Source organism: Pleurodeles waltl, chromosome 5 (genome assembly GCF_031143425.1).
Source record: "Pleurodeles waltl isolate 20211129_DDA chromosome 5, aPleWal1.hap1.20221129, whole genome shotgun sequence".
Classification (NCBI taxonomy): domain Eukaryota; kingdom Metazoa; phylum Chordata; class Amphibia; order Caudata; family Salamandridae; genus Pleurodeles; species Pleurodeles waltl.
The window spans coordinates 902,434,911-902,454,743 of NC_090444.1; positions in this window are offsets into that span (position 1 = coordinate 902,434,911).

Genomic DNA, 19,833 nt, shown 5'->3' on the forward strand with positions numbered 1-19,833 from the left:
AAATCAGGTTTTAAGTCAATTTAAATATGCTTTAAGGACCAGAGCACATACACTGGGCACTGGATTGGAGTGTTCCAGTGTAAGAGTTCATTATCACCATCAGTCAAGGCCCCAAAAAATGAAAAACTGACGTTGACCACCCAAAAAAGGGCCACTTTGCAACAATACTCAATTTTGAGCATAGACCAGTCATTTTCACATTCTGGACATAACCTTCCTATTTCTACAATAGCCACATTACAGCAGTGCAGACCAGCTACGTTTCTCAGATGAATCAATCTAAGATGGATGTGGAATTCCCCAATGTGGTAGATTGTAAACTGTCCTCCCTCAATGAATATTCGTCCTACTCCTTCCCATCAGGTTCACAATCTGGGTATTACTCTTAATCAACTCCATTCTCTGGAACCTCAAGTGGCAGGCATGGCTCTGCCTTGCTTTTGCCAACTAAAGCTGCTACAACTGGTCCTCTCTTTAATAGACTCCATCTATCACACCTCTATTATATATCTCCCTGGTTCACAGCCGGCTTGATTATGGAAACAGCATTTACCTGGTTTTCATTTGCAAAAGTTCTGCAGAAACGTCAATTGGTTGAAATCTTCCAGCTAGACTTATTAAATCCTGCAAAAAGTAGAAACACCCGTTTTTAACTTTCCAAAATTGCAATGGTTCTGTGAAAAAAGGATTTTCTTTAAACTCTTACTATTGTCCATAAAGCCATCAACTCCTTCCTTATCCCTGTCATTTCTTACACCGAAGTTCAGCTGTCACTTTCCATCTTAAACATTAAGACTTTCTCTTCCCTCAACTTTCTCCATGTTCTGACTACACGTTAGGTCAGATCGCATATAAAGCTTTTATAATCATCCAAGCTAAGATCTGTAATTTCCTTCTTCATAATAATTATGAGTCTTCACTCACACTCTTCAGGAAACACTCAAAGTCGCAGCTTTTCCCATAATGATGCAAAATGGCAGTGGAAACATATTTTCGGTAGAGGATTAAATCACCACGAGGCTTTAAGAACCATGCACCCTACACATACCTCTACAAATGCAGATACAAACACCTTCTTTCTTTTCTATGCGAAATTGGGCTTGGCATTCTGCACTTAAGAGAACATAAATAAAATGTAGCTGTACACGTAAATGGTAAAGGAAAGTGGCTCTACACCAGAATGAAAAAACACATTCTCTAGTTCTTCATGTTGTGTTCGTCGTAATACTAGGAATATTCTTGAAATATGTTATTTGCCTACTACCAAAGACAATGAACATTTTCAAACACATCAGTGAATTGCACATAACGTGTCAGTTTTAGAAATTGACACTTAACAGGAAATTGACGGAAGAATTCAATTTCAAACACAAACTTTTTTTTTTTTTAAATTGTGCATACTTTTTTTGAAGATCACAAAGGTTGTGAAGTTTAAAATTGCAGTCAACTTCAGCTTTGCAGCAACCCTGCTAAATCCCCTACAAACGTCTCACAAAATCCCACCCTAGTCCTGGACCCTTGGAAGTGGGCCTGTGGTCCTGTGAAGCAGAAAAGATGCAGCATAACTCATCTCCTTGCAGCCACATCCGAACCACTGCAGTCCGACGCATCCCGACTTGGACATAAGATCACAGCTCGCAGTCTCCTCAGAACTGCTGTTCTGCGACGCCTCATCAATGTAGGCTTAGGCATCGCAAGCCCCTCATCGACTGCTTCTTTAAAGACAATGCAGATCACCTCATCACTACCCCAAAGCTCTTTGGAACCACTACTGCTCAGCGCATCCTCGACGGGGGTCTCACAATGCTCTGCAAACCAGGACTTAAGGTACTTTTGTTCAGTGTGCCTAACTTGGCCCCTGTAGCAGGCTTGTGCTTCATCACAGTCGGCCTGATCTTGTGACTTTGTCCTGGTCCTGCATGTCCAGTTAGCCACAGATCTGGTCCAGTGTAACCAGATAGCCACAGTCGACGCTTTGTGCCTCAAGGCACTATTTTTACTTAAAACTTTTAAATTGCATCTCTCTGATTTTGCTGATTGGATTTATGTTGGTTTGGTCTCAAATAATTCATTCCATTTTACTATATTTTTCTAAATTGATGTGAGAGTTTTCATATGGCCTGTTCTCACCTTATTACTGTAAGAAATGCTTTATAAATACTGCACACATTGACCCTAAATTAAGACGAAATGCCTTTGTGCAAAGCAACCAGAGGGTTGAAGGCAGGTTAATTTGGGATTGGCTTGTGTCCACCCTGACAGAGTAGGGGTTTGCTTCTCTCAACCAGTAGCCCCATTTCCAACACTTGTGAAATCTGTAAATTTGGTCCCAGTTCATCTGGTTATTTCTCATTACGCCCTGGTAATTGATATGAAGATTTTGGCTGCTTTCAACTGCCTAAACAAAGAGTTAAATGCACAGAATCTGCAGATTTACCATGGCTTTCCTATTCGTGGTGGGGCCATGATTATGAGTTACTAGCCCCATGTAGATTATTATACACTTGTCATCAACCTCTAAAAGTCTCTTTTCAAATCACATTTTATAACACTGACTACCTTAGATGTCCCTGTTCAGACCCAGTTACTAATTGTAGAAAGAAAACCGTTTCTGCTTGAAATCCCTGTGTTCAATTTTTTGCAGTTCTCCTGAATTTATACAGGCTGATATAAATGTTGACTATCACTTCAGTGACTCGCCAGGGGTGGTAAGTGCTAAATACATGCAATTTAAAAAAAATACAGTTCAATGCAGTCAAATTTTCTTCCATCAGTGTTCCAGATATATATCCTTCCCGCAATCGCATTGGGAATTCTAGGGCTTTTTGAGTTCTCTGACTTAGGAGTGGTGTTTTTTCAAAGCTCTTATCCCAATATGAGAGGAACCACTTTGATGATGATAACTCCGCTAGCAGTTCAAAGCCTCTGTCAGATAGTGAACCAAAGTGGCAATTCAATGCCTGTGTCAGACGGTTGAATTTATGCCACTAAATGTGTGAATGCACAATGTACCAAAACAATCCTCTGAGGTCTTTCACAGACACCTCCACCAGATATTATGACAGACCAGACACCATAGATGGGGTGGGGAGGGCTGCATCATACATTTTGTTAGTATTGCCACTGCACCTTGGTCATCTTAATGACAGATTTCAAGGAACCTCCGACCAGTTAAAGAACTTAGACATGGAGTGTCACATTGGCTTAGCAAGGTTGCTATATACTCACATGCAATCAAATGACCTGTGCTATCAAGGGTGATGTATCATTTTCTCAGCTTACCCTACCACTCCTTAAAATCCTTCAGTATATTCTGCAGCTGCGACCATGCATCCCAAACCACCATTGTTCCCAAGCACAGAAAATTGTATACCCCTCCCTGCACTACACTTGTATCAATCAAAACCACTGCAGGCGTGTAAGTCAAAATCTAAACATCCAAAAGAGTATTGTTTGAATGTATTAAACACAAAACATCTTTTGGACTAATGGATTAATTAATGGGCAAAAGCCCCTCCTGTAAAAACCTCTCCCTGATCACTTCTACAACCAGAAACATGAAATAAAAAAGTAAAAATATATCAAATTGGATAGCAGGGGAAAATTACAATAGAACTATTTATTTAATTGCAAAATGTGCCACTTAATCTGCTAACCTATATAATATCTATGAAGCAAAACATGTTTTTCATAATTATTTCAGAATAACTGTATTTCCTTACAGTCATTTTGTGAATGTTGGTCTGATTGAGACTTAATAAGTAACAATAGACAGCGTTGTAGGATTCTTACCATGGGGGGTAAGACTGCTGAGCTTAGGCTGGCAGCACTACTGCTTTTGGGTCACCGAGTCAGTCTCACACCAACTGGACGCTATTGGCCTGACCTTCTCAGCTAGCAGGCACCACCTCACCCAAACCTAGAAAATAAAGGTGATTTGTGGCAGCTTAAAAACATGACACTGACTCCTCAGGGAAGTTGTGGTGGAACAGATCTTACTCCTTCCTATCATTTGCACAAGGTCTCATACGTGCGAAGGCAGACAAAGAAACACATGATAGCTTTCAATTTGTTTATTGAAGCAACTGCATTCTATGATAAAAGGCATGAGCTGCAATTATTAGGAAGATGAAACATAGTACAGTGATGATTGTGATCAGTAGAGTCTAACATATAAACAGTCCCAATATCATGACATAACAATTATTCTAAGACTTCCTACCTGCACTCTAGCATCTAACAAAAAAGAATAGCAGTATTAGCCCTTCTGCCTGTACTAGCCAAAGGAAGCAGTCTCCCCATACCTGGAAAAAGCAAGGGTCTGCCTGTTGGTCTGCTGGCAGTCCTCTCAGTTGGCTGGAAAGGCAAGGCCAAGATCAGCGGAGCTGTCGACAAAGTGGTGCACAGCATAAAATGGCTGGCTGGAATGTCCCTTTTATCCTTTATTGGCCTGTGTGGTGTTTATATAATAAAACATGTTGTGTTCTGAGAACAGGCCTGATGTGATAATATGTCTATGGTTAGAATGTTGACTCTGGAACTCTTGGATAGGCAATACCTAGTAAACTATAGTTTACAGCCTTGAGTAGGGCACAGAATAAAATGTAATGCAAAGAACCTGGCAACAATGTTTTCGCAGAAAGGCAGCTGATTAGACTATAAAAACAACCCTGCTGAAAGGCAAGTTGTGCTAAAATATAATAAAAATTAATAAACGAATAAAATGTGCATATAGGTAAAAGGAAACAGGCTGCATGCCTGAAGCAAAAATAATTGAGCCCAATCTAGAAACCCACCACAACAGCTTATGGGAATAAAGTGCCACCTTCAAAGCTCTGTGGGCAACTTGTAAGTCGCATTTTGAAAGCCAAGAAGAGATGGCAAACTTTACCACAGGAACAAAAAAGTGACATCAGCAGCAGTGGAGTTTAAGGTTGCTTCATGTGCAGAAGAGGTACAGCACTAGTGACATCACTGTGAACTTGCATCTGAAGCAGAACTGACAGTGCTCAGGCATCTCCAATACAAATGTTCCCACCAACAGAACAAGTACATTTCAGGAACCAGCAATGTAGGTTCCCCTAATGTACTGTACAGGCACAGGGTAGACAATTGTGATGCAAGCTGTACATGTAAAATAATTGGATACAGCACAATACATGATTTCTTCACACACAGAAAACCTGGACAGCATCTGCATCTCACACACACACACACAAACACTCAAACGTCCACACACACACACCCATAGATACAGGATTTCAGCAGTAATTTAAGTTAAGGTTTTTGGGTTCCGGAGTAGCTCGCTAGTCACCGAAAAGTGCTTGAACACCTCATCAGGGGTAGTAAGCAGTCTATAAATACCTGAATAAGTAACCTTACAAGGAGACACAAATAGGTCGATTAACCTTTTGACTCGCAATTAAGACGTTCCCATTGTTAACGCGTCCCTTTATGATAATTTATTTCACATCAGGACTCATTTTAGGCCAATTAATCTTTTGACCCAGTTGAGAGACACCGTAGGATGAGATAGCTAATCAATACATCAATAATGTCATCAATATTTATCACAACAATGCATTTCACTTTAGTCAAAGTCATTAATCAATTCAAAAACACTACCATGACCTTTCAACCATGAATAACCACACCAGTTTAGTAGAATTTTATGAATTTTATTCCCTATTAATTACAATCTAGAAGCATATGCGTTAATCTCAACACCAAGAAACATAATAGCATAGTCACGATATGGCAACTTTGATAAGATTTCATAAACGCAAGAATCACAAACATCAGAACATAACACGGCGTGAACATAGATCAAGTTTTGCAGAGTGTCAATATTGCGTCAGTTCAACAAAGCATAGTCTTGGTCATTTGTCTATTTGCGTCAGTTTAGGTGAACACCTGTCCTAACCACTGATTAGCATTAGCATGTTGGGCTTCATGCAAAACAATTTAGAACATCAATTTGGAAAACATTTAGCTAAGGTCTCTGTCAAAAGTAAGCAGTTGGTACCTAGAAAGGAAAAGCAAACAGACAAATTACAAATGCATTGTCATAATTACCCTCCAAAGATTAGGTCAGCGCACAGGTTCAGTCTTCGTCTTCAGGACATCAGTCAAATCGCCTTCAGTCAGAACTCAGCTAAGGGACAAAAGGGCACTTCCCTCATAAGGAGGAAAGTGTAAAAGGGCAAACTAAGGGCAAGGATGGTTTTAATGAAATCTCAAGTCACCAAACAGAGTGACAGAGTTTCTGGATAAAATCAATAGCATTCCCTAACCCACCTAAATGACCTCCCTGTGACATGGGTTTTTATCCCTCTTTCGTAGTACTTTCCCCCAAAATTCTATTGGACATTTACTATACCCCACTATCTTTAACGTATCAGAAAGTACATTAAGTAATCCCAATCTTCACCCCATATTGGTTTACAAGTCTTTGATTGGTCTTCATAATTGACGTTTTCAGAGGTGGCACGTCCGGTGTGACTTCATTCCCTTGTAATTCTTTGCACATCTTTTGTTCAGCAGTTCCATTGTCTTCCCCGGTTTGAATGACCTTGTACATTACATTAATCTACACTGTTTCAGTTCATTTATAACATTTAGTTTTCGAGACGATGGGAAGCAGGGAGAAACAGATCTACATGGCTACATTCATCTTCCAAGTTCGAAGGAAAAGAACGAGCGGGGTCATGGCCCCTTGTGAGTCAGCACACTGAAAAATAGAAAAATGCATTTAATATGAGAGCCAGGCAGCTAAACTCCGGCTCATGCTAACTTAAGGCCTATGAGGTTTTCAATACCGATTTAACAACGCAAATGTTAAAGCTTATTTGACCGTAACATAAACATTTTGGTCATCATTATTAGTTTGCGTATACATTGATGGCCACTCTTCGTGGTCACAATTCAAGTGCACGTTTAAGCAAAATTGCTATTACTACAGTTTCTATGCGGCATCATCACACCTTAATTCATAAACATTTCATGTTAATATAGATTATATAAACTACGCTTTCTCAGTCCGTCCTCTGATGACGTTCGTCATCACACTAACCTTTCCCTTTGACCTTTCACTTGAATTTTTCACCTTACGCATAATGCGCATTTCAACATCTTGTCCCTTGTGTGAACTTTCCCAAATTTCATTAAACATTTTCTCCCTTTCATTTTCCTCATTCTTCCTGGTTCTTTTTGTCAAAATTTCTTTACATTTTATCATTAATTTTGCATGCTCCCCATAATCCTAATAGACAGGCCATAACAATTAATAGACCCCCTAAAATTTTTGCAAGTACACCATTCCAAATATTGCTAAACCAGCTCCCTACTCTGGCAATTCCTTTCCCAAATTTCTCCCACACTCCAGGTTCCTTCAAATCTTTCAAATCTGCACTATCTCTGGTTAGGTTAGTTAGCATACCTCTAATCTTTTTGCTATTGTCCGGTATAAATGAGCAACAATGACGCTCGTTGAGCATCTTGCAGACTCCGCCACTCGTTGCTAAAAGAATGTCTAAAGCAAGCCGATTTTTAAGAGTCATAGCTTTTTCTGCAGCAAGTTCATTATCCATCAGGAGTATGGCCCCTGTGAAATTTGTCAGCATGTTATCCACAATAGTAGACAACCTTTGAATCTTTATGGAGTTCAAGATAACCCCTACTGAAGGAATTATGGCTCCAAATATGTCTCCAATGACAGCAGTCGCTGTCTCTCGTTTCTGTCTAGCATGTTGTAATTCAGACGTTTTAGGTATTTGCTTTAAGTCATCAATCTGGTAAATCTTTGGGAAAACTATTCCCAAATAACATGGCCCATACCATCCCTTAGGGAGACGGTAAAAAACATTAAGTCCACAGATGTAATCGATCCCAGGGATCGCTGGATCCTTTCCATTTAACATGAATGTCCATTTACTCTGAAACAAAAATACATGTCTGCATTCACTCGTTCCCACAAATAAAGTGTCTCGCTCAGATTTTGGCCTATATATACAAAGCCTCCCTACATGCAGTGCATCTATAGCTAGTTTGCCTTGCATTTTTATTGCAGTGTAAGCATAATCATTTGCATATGTGCGTTTTTCTAGCCCTTTAATCTTTCCTTCAATGCTTTGCGTCTATCATCAGTGTGATCTAAAAAGCTTTTCTCTACAGGTGTCAATAAGCAGGTCAGATTATTGCGGTGTGCATAAGCTGTCCCAAATGTAAGCGTCGGTTATAAGAAACCTCTAACTATTTTTATACTATGCTCTTTAGCTAGTCTGTTCAGAAACTCAATCACAGGCACAAAAGAAAACACAACATCTAAATTTGAATAAAAGTATTGCACATGCTCTTGATTATAGAATCTTGTTAATAGCAAGCTACAGCTTATCCCGTAAGTTAATTGAAGGCTATGATAGGTGACCCCTTCTTGCACTGATGAAGGAATCTTTGTACACACATAACAGTTTCTCGCATCCATTGTCTCAACATACTCATTCAGCAAGCGATAGAAGACATTAGTGGAAAGTTCCCCCCTTGAATGAGTTCCCACATGCAAGTGTTTTGTATCCTGCTCAAACTTTTCCCACGGTGTTAATGTTGTAGTCTCGGGTTTTGAAGCATTGTTAGTCACTTTCTTATCCAACCACGGCATTCCCACAACCACTCCCTCAATTATTATTGCACACACAATACCTATTATAAGACTCAACCAACCACACACCTTACCCTTCTTGTTACTACCTCTATTATAAGCCATGTCTGTAAAGAATCAGATAGCAAACCAACAATCAACTTGAAGATGATATAAAGTTTTTTTTTTCTCTTTTCTCTTGGCGTATATTTACAGCATTTCGATCACTCCAGGACCCCTTTTGTCAAATCAGGTTAGCAGCGTCTCATCCGGTAATTTATAAGTCTCTTTTCATAAGTTTTCAGCTTTCGATTTTAACAAAGTCTTTTTCTTTGAGTTACTTCAGGTACCGTAGTATTGGCCTGGTACTTCGCGATCAAAACAGAATGCTAAGAATTCTTGTTGCCATTCAGATGTTGTTGCATACGCTCACTCAGGACCTGCGTACCTTCTATTTGCGGTTCTCTTTCTTTTTAGTCTGCGTTCACCTTGCAATTCTCCTTCACTCAGATCTTCTATTCGGGATGTATCAGTCTCTTCTGTTATTGTTTCACCTGGTACGCTTCTTGCTTTTGCAGTCTGTTTCTCTGGCCAGTTATCTCCCTTATGTGTCTTCTTCCGATTTGACTTTTCAGGATGCTGAACAGCACCCTCCTCTTGTAATATGGTGTTTTCTCTTGATGGACCTGCAACTGGCTCAGGGGATGCCGGATTACTTTGGTCTCTTTCTATCATTTCCCCTACTTCTTCTTCTTCGTCTGGATCTGTAACGGGTTCAATTTCTAACCCGTATCCGTCTATTTCTGGGAGAACTTCTCCTTGATTCAGTTCTCCTGCTGCCTCTACTGAGATAGGCACACTGTCACCTCTCTCAAACTCATTCACTGTTTGAGGGACTAGGCTGTTCTCAGTGGGCTCTCCTGCAGTCTCAGTTCCCTCTTGGCTGTTTTCTAGCCCTGAGACTTCCCTCTCTGGAACTGTTGTACCGTAAACTTCAAGTTCCTCATCAGTTGGACACGTTACCTTGTCATGTGACCGGGCATGTATCCAATTTGGAACGCCTGCACATTTCACAGCAGTGGTTGTTGTCAAAATTACTTGATATGGTCCCTTCCAGCGCGGCTCCAAACACGACTTTCTCACGTGCTTCTTGACAACCACCCAGTCACCAGCTTGTAAGGTGTGTCCTGGATCACCGATTGGTGGCAAAGTGTTAGCTTCTACCTGGTGAGAGAAAGAGCGAATCACATCAGCCAAGCCTTTGCAGTAATCCAACACCATATCATCCATGATATTCACTAGAGCATTTGCAGGTACTGCGGGTAACCTCATAGCTCTGCCCATGAGGATCTCATGGGGTGATAGTCCTGTCTTCTTATCAGGGGTGTTCCTCATTGACATCAGCACTAAGGGCAATGCATCTGGCCATTTCATATTGGTAGCTGCGCACATTTTTGCCATTCTTGATTTCAGAGTACCATTCATTTGCTCTACTAATCCTGATGCTTCAGGGCGGTAGTACAGTGCAGTTTCTGTTCAATGTCTAATGCAGCACACAAGAGCTTAATCACCTCATTGTCAAAGTGTCTGCCCCTATCTGATTCTATAGAGACCGGAAACCCGAACCTGGATATTAGTTCCCTAAGCAGCAGCTTTGCAACTGTGAGACTGTCATTTCTACGTGTGGGGTAAGCTTCAATCCAGTGACTGAAAACACACACAATCACCAACATGTATTTCAATCCTCCGCAAACAGGCATTTAATTGAAATCCATTTGCAGCTTGCTAAATGGACCACCAACTCTCCCAATGTGGCTCAAAGTTACCACAGTCCCTTTTCCGGCATTTATCTGTTGACAGATGATGCACCTGTGACAAGTAACCTCTGCAGCGTGTCTGAACTTTGGGTTGAACCAATCGATTTTGAATGACCTGATCATTGCATCTCTCCCGAGGTGTGCCTGTCCATGGTAGAGCCTAGCGAATTGTGACAGAAGACTGTTTGGCAAAACTAATTTCCCCTCCTCTGAGACCCTCAAGTCGTCAGCCCTCTGTACACATTGCATTCTTTGCCAGGAGCGTTTTTCCTCTTTGCTAGCACGACCCTGCAGTGTCTTTAACTCATCTAGGGTATCAACCGCCCTTAATGCAAGGTTTAAGCATGCGTCATTTTCAGTTTGTGGCATCAATTCCCACTGATCCTTAAATGATATACAGTTCAATGCGCAAAACCTTGCGACTTGATCTGCATAGCCGTTTCCCATGGACACAAAGTCTTGCGACTTAACGTGAGCATTGCATTTCACCACAGCAATTTCAAGAGGTAACTGAATCGCATGTCACAAATCCTTAATTTGTTCACCATTTTTCACAGGCGAACCAGAAGAGGTCATGAAACCTCTTTGCAACCACAATTGGCCAAAATCATGTACAATTCCAAATCCATACCTGCTGTCAGTATAATGACTTTCAGCTGCGTGGCATGCCTTAGTAAGGGCAATTAGCTCTGCCACTTGTGCGGAATACACTTTCTCAAGCCAGGAAGCTTCAATGATACCAGCTATAGTACATACAGCGTAACCGGCTCTCAGCATTCCGACTGAGTCTCTCAAACAGGATCCGTCAACAAACATAATGCAGTCATTTTCTTTTAACTGGGTATTTTGAATATCAGGTCGTGGCTTGGTACATAGTTCAGTTACCTCAAGACAATCATGCTCAACTTCCTCTTCATTATTAACTTCAGAATTCTCAGCAGGAAGTAGAGTTGCCGGGTTCAACACAGTACATCGTTTCAACGAAACATTAGGTGACCCCAGTATAATTGTCTCATATTTGGTAAGACGAGCATTTGTCATGTGCTGAGTTTTGGTTTGAGTCAACAAAATTTCAACTGAATGCGGAACCATTACTGTTAGGGGGTATCCCATTACTATGCCTTCACACTGCGTGAGGCTCTGACCAACTGCTGCAACTGCGCGCAAGCAACCCGGTAAGGCTGCTGCGATGGGGTCCAAGGTAGCTGAAAAATATGCTACAGGGCGGTTTGCACCTCCATGGACCTGTGTTAAGACAGACAAAGAACAAGCATCACGTTCATGACAAAACAGTAGAAAAGGCTTTGTGTAATCAGGCATACCCAACGCTGGTGCCCTGCACATGCACTCTCTCAATTCCATGAATGACTCAAGCTCTTCCTTGGACAAAGCTATTGTATACGGCTCATCCTTGATCTCTTTGCCTGTCATCTTTATCAATGGTTTTGAGATAATCGAGAAGTTTTGTATCCACTGGTGGCAGTAGCCCACCATTCCCAGAAACATCCTAACATCTCTCTTCGTTGTTGGGGGGTTCATTTGCAAAATGGCTGTTATTCTTTCTTTCGATATTCTCCTATACCTTCTTTCAATCAAATGTCCTAAGTACTTCACTTCTTTCTGGCAGTACTGCAGCTTCTTGGGTGACACTTTATGTCCATTCTTTCCCAAATGATTCAGTAAAGCAATTGTGTCATACTTGCAGTCATCCCTTGTCCTGGATGCAATCAGCAAGTCATCAATGTACTGCACTAGAGTCAAGTTAAAAGGCAATACTAAGGATTCTAAGTCTTTTTTCAATATCTGATTAAAGATGGACGGTGACTCAGAAAACCCTTGAGGAATTCTGCACCAACTGTACACTTTGTCCAGGAATTTGAAACTGAATAAAAACTGGCTGTCCTCATGAAGAGGTATCGAAAAGAAAGCTTGTGACAGGTCTACAACGGTGAACCATTCAGCGTCACACTGGACCTGAAACAGAATCACTGCTGGATTGGGTACTATGGGGCAACATTTTACCACAATCTCATTTATTTTCCTCAAATCCTGCACAATTCGAACCTTCCCACAGGGCTTTTTCAGACCCATTATCGGTGAATTACATGGGCTGCTCAACACTTCTTTCAGGACTCCCTGTTTCACAAAATCTGCAATTATTTGTGACACTTGAATAAGAACATCTTGTGCCATATGATATTGTGGCACCTGGGGAAACACTGCATTTGGTTTCACTTGTACTTTAACTGGTTCTACTCCTTTTATCAATCTCACTTCTTTTCCTGTCAAATCCCACACTTTCTCTGTCACCGTCCCTTGTAACTCGGCAGGTAAGTTGATCACTGTAAGCATCGGGAACAATGTAATCAAGGGGTACTCTTCATTTGCAGTTCCTATCTCTAACTCTGAGAACTGACCATCATCCCCTTCATCATCACTGTTTGTCTGCACTTCAATTCCGTCATTGGAACATGTAATCGAACATTTCGTCTTGCACAGTAAGTCTCTTCCGAGTAGGGATACCGGACTCGAATCGCAGACTACAAACTTATGCAGTCCTTGGAAATTGCCGATCTCAACCTGCACTGGATCTGTAATCGGATTTGTTAAGTACTGGTTTGCTACTCCGACCATCCTTATGGTACGCCCCGAAAGTGGTAATTTTGGAACCTCTGCACTTCTGACTGTAGAGCATGTAGCTCCAGTATCGACCAAGAATTAAACTTTGTGACCCATTACCTTTCCCTCTACATAGGGTCCCCTTTGATCTACCTCTAGGGACGCTGCAAGCCTGCACTCTTCGCTATCTGAGCTGTCATCCGACCACTCCTCATTCATTCCATCTTCACCACGCAATGGGAATTGCTGTATTGTATTATTTTGACTCATCACCTGACCCGTGGCCTGCTGAGGAAGCATCACCTGCTGCTGTCCCATTGGAGCCATTGGTAATTGCATTTGCTGTCTAGGTACCATGGGAACCTGCTGTTGTACTTGCTGCATTTGCGTTGGTTGAACGTGCGGCATTTGCATTTGCTGCATGGGCTGTAACCCTTGCATCGGAATCATGTTATTTTGGAAGTTCGAATTTTGATTTCTCAATTTTGGACCTCTCACATTTTGCAATGTACCGACATTAGTGCTTTGTTGAACGACACCATCCTGCACCACATTCGGGCATTCCGGCTTCCAATGCCCCACACCCCCGCACGCGTGACATGGTGACATCCTTTTCATCCCTTGTGCATCATTTTGAACCACAACAGTTTTCAAGTCTGGACCGCGATTCACAAAACCTCAACCTCGACCTCTCGGTTGTGCCTGAAACACACCATTCACTTGCGGTTGCTGCTGTATCATCTGTTGAACTCCATTTCCCTGTATTCCTGCCTGTGCAGCCCTTATCTGCATCACCATCACTTTCTCTTTTAACTTTTTCTGCTTCAGCTCAATTTCGTCACTACAGTATTTTGCATACTGCAACACCTCATCAATCGGCTTCGCTTGCCAACAAATCAAATGATCCTTAATCATCTTGCTAACCTCTGGTCTCAGCCCTTCAACAAATCTGAACACGAGATGGTTCATGTCTTTCGGCTCAATGGTCTCAGTACCACTATAATGTTTGAATGCCTTCAACAACCTCTCATAGTAAGCATGTATTGATTACTTAACCTCTTGTGAGGTCCGGTCGATTTTCTGCCAATCAGTCACCTTCGGCGACACTTTCTGCTTCAAAAATTCAATCACTTTATGATAGTACTTCATCACCTCCTCAGAGGGAGCTCCGGTCACCTTATCCCTTGCCGGCTCCTTTGTCGGCCAGTCTACCCCTCTCTTGCACTCGAGCCACAAATCAGGCGGAACAATGATCTCGATCAGGGTATTCAAGTCTTCCCAGAGACACTTCGCAAGCTTTACAAACCTATCTGTTTGTTGGTACCACTCAATCGGTTTCTCCCTCAACCTGGGATAATCCTTAGTAAAAGATAGGATGTCTCCTCTGGACCACGGTACATGAATTAAAACTCCACCAGCTGTTTCTCTCATGGGTAGTATTTTTACCGATTCTGTATCGGGTGAAGCTTTAGCCTGTCTCAACCCCGGACTGTCACCTTTCTCCTTATCTCTTTTCTTTGCCCATCTGCCTTCCCACTTTTCTAGCGCTCCCCAGATGTGCGCACTCTGCAATATTTCTTTTAAATGCACTTTCATTCCGGCAGATCTCATATGCTCAAAGTCTTTTGAATCAAAGCCTAGCCTATAACTTCTTTTCAAGTGTTTAGTGTTTTCAATATCAATATTGTACTTGTCTGCCAGGTTTGCTATCTTTGATGTACCTTACCTACCTCTTTAGTAATCTTAGGGCACGAGTATCTCAATTCTGCTTCTGTGTATGATTCTAATCTGTTTACTCCCATTGTTCCGTCCACTAGTTCAGCAGCTTCCACCCCCAATCTCACAAAATTCAGGTACTCATCTCTCCCTATCTTTTCTGGTTCCACTGCAGTCACTGTGGTCTTCTGTGAAGCATAGGTCTTCTCTAACCACTCATTCAACTGTTGTACTGTAAAACCTTGCAATTAAATATTCCCTGCATGCATTATTAGCGATTGTGACGCATTCGTACTCATTGTCTGTGGGGTTAACACCCCTAGCCCTGCCTGTCTCATTGCCTCCAAGGGTGCTTCAACTGGGCTAAGGTCTATCAAAGACCCTGGTTTTTCAATTGCTTGTTCTCCTGGGGCCATTAACTGAGGGGTTCCTATGGACCCTCCTCTTAGCACATCTTGGGCCATTTCTCCCTGATCACATACACTAGGCTTACCTTGTGCATACAATGGTACCTGTGGACCAACGGTAATTGGCAATGATATAGCGGCAGGTGTCTGGCCCGGTCCAAAACTTCGTGGAGCAGCGACTCCAAAGGTCTGATCTAGCGAAGCCGGGGCAGGTATTAACGGAGGACCCGCTACTGGGTTATACCCCGGTATCAGTTGTGGCCGTGGCTGGGGCAGCAATTGCGGAGTTGACTCAATCTGCACTAACCGCGATTTTGTAAATATCGGGTCTGGCGGCACTATCAGATTTGTAGTAGTCTCTAGTACTGGGATGTCTAAATAGATTCTCTGTATCTGTGGTGGAGGTTTCAACTGTGTCTGTATGTCTGGCGCAGTGGGTACACTGACACCATTTCGTATCATACCCGTATCACTAGTCTGTTCTGTATCAGTAACTCCCTTCTCCTGCATCTGGTTCCCAGGATCTGTACTAGTGCTTTGGGCATTGTCGCTCGCCGCATAAGGTGGCGGGCGATCATGTAATATACGATCCATGAACTCTTCATCGTCTGAATCATCTTCTTCCTCCAAAGGTCTCTTAGTTTCCTTAGGCTTACTAGAGTCTTTGTCTGTTTTACAGGTGGCTTTCTTTCCCTGCGTCTCTTCTCCCTGTGTCATTGCTGGGAACAATTTCAATCCATCAACTATTCCCGTCTCCACATTTTGTTCTCATTATCCCACCTAGCTTCTGCATAAGCCTTTTCTGCTCTTTTTATTCTTCTTTGGAATTTCTCTTGTCTATGTTTAAGGGCCATTAAATCCCAGATCGCTAAAGCCTCATACTGAGCTGGCCTCGGAGGTGGTTTTTGTGTACTTAACATCCACCTTAGATTCTCTAGCACCTTCGTATTGAACGTCCCATGTTCTGGGAACGCTAAACATCCCTCTTACTCTGTTAATTTGTGCCACTGTTTCATCCATAAACATGGCGCGACACCTTTTTCCTCCATAACTATGTAAGCTGGAGTACCCTCAGGCGGTGTAGGCTCCCATTCACTCGCCATAATGTATGTGTTTCCTTTCAGAGCACTCTTAAAAGCCTGAACAAAATTCATTTTTGCGTTTTCTCTTATTTGTATTTAATCAGAAAGTGACTTAGTTCCCAGGACACTCTTCACCCACCTTTCTCAACATATTGCCTCTCACGGACGGCAGCCAATCCATGTGCGACCCCTCTTGACAACTGACCTATCTCAGCGCGGCACCACTGACGTCACACTCACACACTGCAGCTGACAAAGTCTTGCGGCTCATCTGCCCCTCACTAGATTCACACAAAAATAATGCAAAATCACTGCGAGCACCTTTCACAACAACACTAATTTGCCAGTTTACTACAGGAAGGGTAATACATTCGCTTCAGAACTTTACAGAGATTTCACTTGAAGCCTCGGCCGCTACTCTCTCCTTCTCAGTTCCCGCATACGCAAGCAGAATTCGACCCGCAAATCCTACTCTCGACTTGTCAATGGTTCGTCCTAGTGCACTTTAGAACTTGCCAAATCTCCATCGAAGGTTTCACACATACATTTCGACTCAAACTCGACTTGTCAACCACGCCCGATTGACCTATCAAACCGCACAGATTACAACATAAACGCAAGTGTCTCCTACACTTGTCAATATACTCCGGAGTCTTAGACCACGACGGGTCCGTACAAAACAACCAACCACGTGGATAATTTTGAGCACAAAGCGCCACACTCATATGAAGTACGCCGACTTCCCTACTCTCATACTGCAGAGTACGCCCACTCCTACTAAAACAACATTTACCTGGCCTAAATACACACAAACTTCACAAATCACCTGCAAAAAGGCATAAGCTGAGCATGCGCAAAACCCTATACCACACACGCTATGACGCCAAGAACATTCCCAACTCACTTAGGCAGGCTCCGAGATCCCAGGAAAATCATGGTGAATTTAGAAACACATCATACTTCCAATTTGCATTATCACAGGAAAACAATTTAAACAATGATTCTCCGTCCTAGGGCCCCAAAGGGCCAAAACGTCACTCTGCTACCAGAACTGTTAACACGTCCCTTTATGATGATTTATTTCACATCAGGACTCGTTTTAGGCCAATGAATCTTTTGACCATACTGAGAGACACCGTAGGACGAGATAGCTAATCAATATATCAATCAATACATCAATAATGTCATCAATATTTATCACAACAATGCATTTCACTTTAGTCAAAGTCATTAATCAATTCAAAAACGCTACCATGACCTTTCAGCCATGAATAACCACACCAGTTTAGTAGAATTTTATGAATTTTATTCCCTATTAATTACAATCTAGAAGCATATGCGTTAATCTCAACACCAAGAAACATAATAGCATAGTCACGATATGGCAACTTTGATAAGATTTCATAAACGCGAAAATCACAAACATCAGAACATAACACGGTGTGAACATAGATCAAGTTTTGCAGAGTGTCAATATTGCGTCAGTTCAACAAAGCATAGTCTCGGTCATTTGTCTATTTGTGTCAGTTTAGGTGAACACCTGTCCTAACCACTGATTAGCATTAGCATGTTGGGCTTCATGCAAAACAATTTAGAACACCAATTTGGAAAACATTTAGCTAAGGTCTCTGTCAAAAGTAAGCAGTTGGTACCTAGAAAGGAAAAGCAAACAGCCAAATTACAAATGCATTGTCATAATTACCCTCCAAAGATTAGGTCAGCGCACAGGTTCAGTCTTCGTCTTCAGGACATCAGTCAAATCGTCATCAGTCAGAACTCAGCTAAGGGACAAAATGGCACTTCCCTCAAAAGGAGGAAAGTGTAAAAGGGCAAACTAAGGGCAAGGATGGTTTTAATAAAATCGCAAGTCACCAAACAGAGTGACAGAGTTTCTGGATAAAATCAATAGCATTCCCTAACCCACCTAAATGACCTCCCTGTGACATGTTTTTTTTTCTCTTTTTCGTAGTACATTCCCCCAAAATTCTATTGGACATTTACTATACCCCACTATCTTTAACCTATCAGAAAGTACATTAGGTAATACTAATCTTCACCCCATATTGGTTTACAAGTCTTTGATTGGTCTTCATAATTGATGTTTTCAGAGGTGGCACGTCCGGTGTAACTTCAGTCCCTTGTAATTCTTTGCACATCTTTTGGTCAGCAGTTCCATTGTCTTCCCTGGTTTGAATGACCTTGTACATTACATTAATCTACACTGTTTCAGTTAATGTATAACATTTAGTTTTCGAGACGATGGGAAGCAGGGAGAAACAGATCTACATGGCTACATTCATCTTCCAAGCTCGAAGGGAAAGAACGAGCGGGGTCATGGCCCCTTGTGAGTCAGCACACTGAAAAATAGAAAAATGCATTTAATATGAGAGCCAGTCAGCTAAACTCCGGCTCATGCCAACTTAGGGCCTATGAGGTTTTCAATACAGATTTAGCAACGCAAATGTTAAAGCTTATTTGAACGTAACATAAACATTTTGGTCATCATTATTAGTTTGCGTATACATTGGTGGCCACTCTTCGTGGTCACAATTCAAGTGCACGTTTAAGCAAAATTGCTATTACTACAGTTTCTATGCGGCATCATCACACCTTAATTCATAAACATTTCATGTTAATATAGATTATATAAGCTACGCTCTCTCACCATCATAACTCCAGAACATACGGATCAAAGATCAATAATCAATCAATAACATCAATAGTCAATGGAGTCAGTAATTGTCACTCACCATGACCTCTCAGTCATGAATAACCACACTTTTAGTAAAAGTTATAATATTTATTTCCCTATTTTAACCCCTTAGCTGCTGGGCCTTTTCCCCCCCAGTGCTGAGCCCTTTTTTGGCTATTTGGGGTAGTTCGCGCTTAGGGCTTCATAACTTTTTGTCCACATAAGCTAACCACGCCAAATTTGCGTCCTTTTTTTCCAACATCCTAGGGATTCTAATGGTACCCAGAGTTTGTGGTTTACCCTGGAGGAGACCAAGAAAATAGCCAAAATACAGTGAAAATTTTGTTTTTTCCAAAAAAATGGGAAAAAAGGGCTGCCGAAGAAGGCTTGTGGTTTTTTCCCTGAAAATGCCATCAACCAAGGGTTTCTGGTGCTGAAATCACTATCTTCCCACCTTTCAGGAACGGGCAGACTTGAATCAGAAAACCGAATTTTTCAACACAAATTTGGCATTTTACTGGGACATACCCCATTTCTACTATATTTGGTGCTTTCAGCCTCCTTCCAGTTAGTGACAGGAATGGGTGTGAAACCAATGCTGGATCCCGGAATGCTAAACATTTCTGAAAACTAGACAAAATTCTGAATTCAGCAAGGGGTCATTTGTGTAGATCCTACAAGGTTTTCCTACAGAAAATAACAGCTGAAATAAAAAAATATTGAAATTGAGCTGAAAACAACAGCCATTTTTCTTTATGTTTTACTCTGTAACTTTTTCCTGCGATGTCAGATTTCTGAAAGCAATATACCGTTTTGTCTGCTGGACTCTTCTGGTTGCGGGGATATAAAGGGCTTGTAGGTTCAT